This window comes from Thamnophis elegans, chromosome Z (genome assembly GCF_009769535.1).
Source record: "Thamnophis elegans isolate rThaEle1 chromosome Z, rThaEle1.pri, whole genome shotgun sequence".
In the NCBI taxonomy this organism is placed as follows: Eukaryota; Metazoa; Chordata; class Lepidosauria; order Squamata; family Colubridae; genus Thamnophis; species Thamnophis elegans.
In genome coordinates this window covers 137,547,489-137,555,660 of record NC_045558.1, presented here as the reverse complement: position 1 = coordinate 137,555,660, position 8,172 = coordinate 137,547,489, and positions in this window count along the sequence as shown.

Below are 8,172 nucleotides of genomic sequence, written 5' to 3'. Positions count from 1 at the left end.
AGGAGAGAGCCCCATGGAACATCTGAAGATCCCATGTGATTTGAATGCCTGATAATACAAAATCAATCTGTGCAGTCATGATCCACACCTTTCTAAATAATGCAGTTTCCTTGCTTTCAGGATCTAACATAAATATGACAATTGTTAGCCACATAATTGTCCAGGCTTCTCCAAAGACAAGAAATGCATTGGCTTTGTTATTCATCAAATTAATGGAAATCATTGAGATTATTTGATAAAGCTCAGTAAAGTCTTCCAAGTCGACTTGTTGAGGAAGCCTTTCTATGAACGACGAGCAGATTCCATTCTCTGCAAGCAATGGCAGCATTTCCTGTAATAAATTTTCTCTATGGTTGTTATCAATAGCAAAAATCCCGATCCACGTCCAACCAAAATAGTGAAGCAGTTGGATAATCCCAGTGTACTGATGGTCTTCTTTGGGGACCATGAAATAAAGTGAAGAGAGTCTACTGGTCTGAAATTTCTCTTGGGCTAATGAGCCATAGGTCATCTTAAACAAAATAGAATAAAATTATCCAATTATTGAAATGAAGCTAACTTTTCTATTCTAGTTTTTTAATAAAAAAAACTTTTAAAAACTTTTAAGCAAAGTTTCTGCGCATGTGCGGGAAGATGGCTGCCGAGTTTCTCGCTCCGGCTCTGTCCGCTTAAGAAATCGCCTGGAAGACGGTGGAACTTTGGTCCTGGAGCCTGATTTCTCTACCAGAGGAAGAAAGAACCCCCCAGAATACCCCTGCCAACGGAGCATTGGGGAGACTTGCCTCCCAGAGCTGCTAGGTACGGAAGACGCGGAAGCCTGCCGCTCAACCAACCGCCTCTTCCGTTCTGGCTGCGGGAGGGTGTTTAGCGGCGGCGGAGGCAGCACGAGGAGCTCCGGCGGGCATAGGTGACAGGCGATAAAGCCCGCTAGCCCTTGGAACGTCCAACCCGCAAGGTGGAGAGACCTGACGCCCGAGAATTAGCCCGAGAACTGGCCAAGCAACCCAGCAGAGAGCGAGCGGCCGCCTCGTTCGGAAACGCTGGGGTTTATTTGCGGTTCCTCCATTCTTGCAGGCATCCTGGCTTGAGGGCAGCGGCGCGCTGGCGGTTACTACCATTTCCGATGCCTGGGTGTTCCTGGCGCTACCCGAACGACCTGGTGAGCCCCTGAGAGAGCCCCTGAGGACTTTAGTAGATGGCCCACTGTCCCAGAGAAGGGGGGATGATTTGGGTGGCTGTTGGGGCTGTGTGAAGTACGCAGCTGGCTGTGTTACAGGTGCCATGCCGCTTCCAGATGCCCCCTCCCCCCCCTCTCCGTTTGGTTTGGCCTTTCCCTCAGTGCGGCTTAATTCATCTATTACATCTCATACATTTGTACTTCTTGTTACATCTTGCTCGGCTGGACTTTTTGCCTGGACTTTTACCTGGACTTTTGCCTGGACTCTTCATCCTGGCGAACTCCTCCCCCAGACCACCTTTGGACCTATATTTCCTACTGGACTCCTTACTGGACTTTGTAGAGGCGAAGGCCAAGATCTTTAAGACCTCACAAACTCGCACAACTGCGCAATTTTTAATTGGTATGGTGAGTGTATGGGATTAGCTTGTGATTGAATGAATGAGCCCACTTTTATTATCCCAATATTATTGTATTTTATGTGTTTTTAATTATTACATGGGGATTGCCTGAGTGAATAAATGAGTGTGTTTGATTCGGAGGGCCTGTCGAGGAATGCGGGAGCCATAGGGGTGGTTGAGGGAACCACGGACACGGGAGTGGGCCGGAGCATTACGGTCGTAACAGGGAGGGGCAGATATGGCGGGGACTTTAGGGCTGGCCGTTACCGGGAAAGCAGGGCTCGCTACGTTACAGAGATCCCTCCTTCCGGCCCTAGGAGTCCCACTCCAAGGCCAGATGGCGCGGGTAATCAGGACCCTGGTCTCAGGCTGTTGTCGCTAAATGCCAGGTCTGTAGTTCACAAGGCTCCCCTCGTCCGGGACTTAATTTTAGACGAGACGGCAGACCTGGCATGTATTACTGAAACCTGGCTGGGCCTGGAGGGAGGAGTCCCCCTCGTAGAGATGTGCCCAGAAGGTTTTCAGGTGCTTCATCAGCCGAGAGCCCAGGGAAGGGGTGGAGGTGTGGCTATTGTTATCCGAGAGTCTCTAGTACCTCGTAGGATCCCTGCTCCGGAGCTTGTCGGGTGTGAGTCCCTGCTGGTGAAGTTGGACCTCAAGGGTCAAGTGGGTTTGCTGTTAACGTACCTGCCTCCCAACAGCATTGCAGCAGCCCTCCCCTCGCTCCTCGAGTCGGTAGCCGAGCTGGCAATTGAGTTCCCCAGGCTTATGGTTCTGGGGGATTTCAATTTGCCTTCGCTCGGTGAACACTCTGATGGAGCGCAGGAGTTCATGGCTTCCATGACAGCCATGGGCTTGACCCAGGTAATTCGGGGCCCAACCCATTCAGCGAGTCACACGCTCGACCTCGTATTCCTCTCGGAGCAGTGGACTTGTGATCTTGGTCTGAGGGGCAATGAGATCATACCCCTGTCGTGGTCAGACCATTGCCTACTGAGGCTTGACTTTCGGAGGCCAAACCTCCGCTGTAGGGAGGAGGAACCGACCAGATGGTTCCGCCCCAGGCGACTTATGGATCCCTTGAGGTTCCAGACGGAGCTTGGGGCTATTCCTGATACTCTCGCCCACAGTCCGGTGGAGACCCTGGTTGCTGCCTGGAACTCGGCAGCGACGGGGTCCCCGACCGGATTGCGCCACTACGGCCGCTCCGAGGCTGTGGATCCAGGAGACCCCCTTGGTTCACCGAGGAACTCCGGGAGAGGAAGTGCCGGAAGAGACGCCTAGAGCACTTGTGGAGATCCAAGAAATCTGAATTGAGCCGAGCACTTTTAACATCGTGCATCAAGGATTACATCAGGGCAATTAGGACGGCAAAAAGATCTTATATTGCCACCTTGATTGCCTCCGCCGAGTCGCGCCCAGACGCCCTGTTTAGGATAACCCGTTCCCTCCTAAATAGGAGGGATGCGGGGGACCCCTTGCAGGGTAGGGCTGAAGAGTACGTCCAGTTCTTGGCGGACAAAGTTGTTCGGTTTCGGTCGGAGTTGGACTCCGATTCTGCAGATCCAGCTGAGGCACAAGGGGATAATCTGGCAGACCATCGCTGGATTGAGTTTCAGGATGTTGCCCCTGGGGATGTGGACAAGGCCATGAGAGCTGCGAGTGCCTCCACCTGTGTACTGGAGCCAAGGTGGCGCAGTGGTTAAATGCAGCACTGCAGGCTACTGCTAGATCAGCAGGTCAGCGGTTCAAATCTCACCGGCTCAGGGTTGACTCAGCCTTCCATCCTTCCGAGGTGGGTAAAATGAGGACCCAGATTGTTGGGGGCAATATGCTGACTCTCTGTAAACCGCTTAGAGAGGCCTGATAGGCCTATGAAGCGGTATATAAGTCTACTGCTATATTGGACCCGTGCCCCTCCTGGCTGGTTGTCAACAGCAGGGAGGTGACACGGGGCTGGATCCAGGTGGTTGTTACCGCCTCCCTTCGGGAGGGGGTCTTTCCCCCCACACTCAAAGCGGCGGTGGTGAGACCCCTCCTGAAGAAATCATCTTTGGATCCAGCCGTTCTTAACAATTACCATCCAGTCTCCAACCTCCCCTTTGTGGGGAAGGTTGTTGAGAAGGTTGTGGCCTTTCAGCTCCAGCGGGCCTTGGAGGAAGCCAACTATCTTGACCCATTCCAGTCCGGCTTCAGACCTGGCTACAGCACAGAAACCGCTTTGGTTGCATTGACCGATGACCTCTGGAGAGCCAGGGATCAAGGCCACGCCTCTATCCTGGTTCTCCTTGACCTCTCAGCGGCTTTCGATACCATCGACCATGGTATCCTTCTGCGACGACTGCGAGAGGTGGGGGTGGGAGGCACTGTTTTGCAGTGGTTCTCCTCTTACCTCTCGGACAGGTCCCAGTCGGTGTTAGTTGGGGGGGCAGAGATCGAACCCTAGGCCCCTAACATATGGGGTGCCGCAGGGTTTGGTCCTGTCTCCCCTACTTTTCAACATCTACATGAAACCGCTGGGCGAGATCATTCGGCGGCACGGGATAAAATACCAGCAGTATGCGGACGATACCCAGCTGTATCTGTCCATCCCGTGCCAACTCAATGAAGCGGTGGACGTGATGAGCCAGGGACTTGAAGCTGTTAGGGACTGGATGAGGGCTAACAAACTTGTGTTCAACCCGGATAAGACCGAGTGGCTGTTGTGTTTCCCTCCCGCCAATTTGGCAAATATTCCATCTCTCAGGCTGGGGGGTCAAACATTATACCCCTCAGACAGGGTCCGCAACTTGGGAGTCCTCCTGGACCCACAGCTGACTTTCGAACACCATTTATCAGCTGTGACCAGGGGGGCATTTGCCCAGGTTTGCCTGGTGCACCAGTTGCGCCCCTACCTGAGCCGGGAGGCTCTCACAACAGTCACTCGGGCCCTTGTGACCTCTAGGCTGGAGTACTGCAATGTGCTGTACATGGGGCTGCCCTTGAGGAGTATTCGGCGACTTCAGCTACTCCAGAATGCAGCTGCGCGAGCGATTGTGGGTGCACCTCACTTCACCCACGTAACACCTATCCTCCGCGAGCTGCGCTGGCTACCTGTCGATCTCCGGATACGCTTCAAGGTGCTACTTGCCACCTATAAAGCCCTTCATGGTAGTGGATCTGGGTACAATGGAAGAAGAGCCAAGGTGGCGCAGTGGTTAAATGCAGCACTGCAGGCTACTGCTAGATCAGCAGTTCAGTGGTTCAAATCTCACTGGCTCAGGGTTGACTCAGCCTTCCATCCTTCCGAGGTGGGTAAAATGAGGACCCAGATTGTTGGGGGCAATATGCTGACTCTCTGTAAACCGCTTAGAGAGGGCTGAAAGCCCTATGAAGCGGTATATAAGTCTACTGCTGAGATTAAGACTTCCGGGGGGCGGAGCCTGTCGCCGAGGAGGGCTCAACCGAGCTCCTCTCAGAGATCTGGTCTGTATATCTAAATAAGATCATAGATATCACCCCTTTTTGGCTATAAAGGGGCAGGGAGTAGCTCTGTGTGCTAGGGTCTATTCGTAATTCACAGCCTTTCTCTTTTTTTTGGCTGTGGACAGAGATTAGATCCAGCGTGAGCGGAGCTTTTATCTCCAGCCAGCTCTTCTCAGCTGCTTTTTTTTTGCAGCCCTAGACAGGTGATCCCCCCCCCCCAGGACAAAGCAAAGTTGTTTGAAGCTAGGATTAATACGGGCGGGTCCCACTCCTGTGAGATTTATGCTTTTATTACTATCTTAAATACCAGCACCATTTGTCTTAGAGGCTTCTTTGTTTAAACGGACTTCAAAATGGCGATTTCTCTCCGTTGGTGACTGATAGGGGATGTACGTAGCCGGTTTTACCTTCCTGCAGACCGCTCCTTAACAAAATAATTTTTTTTTGTTTTTTTGGAAACAGGGGGGAGCGAGAGCGCTGTTTATTTGTTTATTTATAATGGCACCCAGGTCAAAATCGAAGCGTCTCTCTACAAATGTGCCTAAAGAATCTATGAATGAACTTAAAGAATTTACACTGGAATCGCAGCCCTTGTCTCCTATGCCCTCTACTGGAGAATTCTTAACACAGGATTTTTTTTTTCAAATGTTTAATGATTTTAAACAAGAAATTAAGGAATTTGTATTGGAGCTATATGGTGATTTAAAGTCTAAAATTGACCAAATGAAGGCGAATACGTTTGCAGCCGTGTCTGCCCTGTCAGATTATACCGCTGAAATAGAGAATAAATTGGAAAGCTTGGAGGAGGCTAATTCTAATTTGACTACTAATATTCAAATATTACAACAAAAAATTAGAGACACTCAAGAACAGCTCGTTATGATAAACTTTAATAAGAAGGCATTCGCAATAAGAGTTAGAGGATTCCGCAAAAAGGAGCGAGAGAATCTGAAACAGACCTTTGTTGAAGCCCTCAGCCATGCGGTGGGAAGCCCGGGACTTAACTTTGATTGGCAGATTCGGAAAATCTATCGCCAGAATTCGTTGGTAGCAGAACAGTGACAGCTCCCGAGGGACATTATTATATACTTCTCCACAAAAGAATCCAGAAACGCGATCATGCAAAAATTTAACAATAATAGTTTGAGAGTTGATGGCCAGGATTTGATTGTCTTCAAAGAAATACCTTTCCAGATGTTAAAAGCAAGAAGAGACTATACCTTCTTAACTAAAGAGCTTAGAATTCGTCAGATTCAATATAAATGGGAGGCCCCAGCCGGCATTACGGTCACATTTGAGAATCAAAGATTTCGTCTCAATTCTGTTTCGGAGGCTCGAGATTTCTATTACAAGACTTTGAAGGCGGGACTTCCTGATTCACTTGGAAAAGAGGAGAGACAAGCTGAAGGAGAAGGCAAGCAACAGACCACATGGCTGCAAGATGGAGGGGGTAGCTCCCCCTCCCTCGGAGAAGCAGAAAAGCGGAGTTTGAGGATTTAGACATTCTAAAATATTCGCCAAAGTTGTGGATTGAATGGGGGTTTGCGACCTCTCTCCGGTAGAAAAAGCGGAATTTATTGGTGGGGTGATACTGAATGTATATATGTAAAATGCATGCAGAATGATTTACGCTGTTTAAATCTTGTTAGAAGGGAAAGTTTGAAGAGATTATTTTAAAATAGAAGGTAAACTGATTCTTGTCGAAACTATTATTTGAATATGTGGAATGATCTATGCTATTTAATTTTTATTAGAAGGGAAAGCTTGGTGAAATTATTTTGAGCTAGATTTTAAACTAATGTCTGCATAAATTTGATAGTGGCAAATATCAGAGAAGCAAGGGATGAGGGTAAAATGCATGCGGAATGATTTACGTATATTGGTGGGGTGATACTGAATGTATATATGTAAAATGAATGCAGAATGATTTATGTTGTTTAAATTCTGTTAGAAGGGAAAGCTGGATGAGATTATTTTAAAACAGAAGGTAAACTGATTCTTGTTGAAAGTATTATTTGAATATGTGGAATGATCTATGCTATTTAATTTTTATTAGAAGGGAAAGCTTGGTGAAATTATTTTGAGCTAAATTTTAAACTAATGTCTGTATAAATTTGATAGTGGTAAATATCAGAGAAGCAAGGGATGAGGGCAAAATGCATGCGGAATGATTTACGTTGTTTAAATCCTATTAGAAGGGAAAGCTGGTCGGGATCATTTTAAGATAGAATGCAAACTGATTTTTGAGTAAAGTAATACTTGATCCACGCTGCTTAAATTTTACTAAGAAGGGAAAGTTTGGTCAGATTATTTTGAATTACTGTTTGAAATTAAGGTTAAGAAAGATTATTTACGCTGTTTAAATCCTATTAGAAGGGAAAGTTTGATTATTCTTCTGTAAAATAATATTTGAATATGTGGAATGATCCACGCTGCTTAAATTTTACTAGAAGGGATTATTTTTGAGCTAGATTGTATATTGATGTCTATACAAATTTGGATAAATGTTTATCTGAATACAAGGTTAAGGAAGAGGAATGGGAGAGTTTACAGGAGGTCGGGGTAAATAACAAAGAAGCAAGAGACGAGAATAAAATATAGATAGAATGACATACTATTTAAGCATAGATAAAGATGGGGGGCTGAGCTTAACACAAAGAGTTTCTTTTTTTTTCTTTGTTCTTTTCTTTTCTTTTTTTTTCCCCTTAATATATTACTTTTATTTTTAATCCATACGAACATAAGATACTTTAGATAGAAGGCAGTGCCAGGTGTGGGCCCTGGGAAGTCGGGAGGAGTAGGGATGGGGATTTATGGGGGGTGGGTGGGTGGGTGTTAACATAGTCTCAACAAGAACAAGAATGCACTTATATACGGTTGTTCTTTTTTTTTTCCTTTTTTTTCCTCTTTTCTTTCTTTATATTTTTTTTTCCTTGGTTTATTTTACTTTTTATCAGATTATAATAAACAACACTTGAATAAAGGAATACACCAAGGAGGGAGGTAGAGGGAAAGAGGAGGGAGGAGTAAGGAAGGAGTAAGGGGAATGTAAGGAGGGCGTGTTGGGAGTAAGGGGAGAAGGAAGGTTTGAGGGGAAAGGGAAGTAGGAGGGGAGCGTTAGAGGGAGGA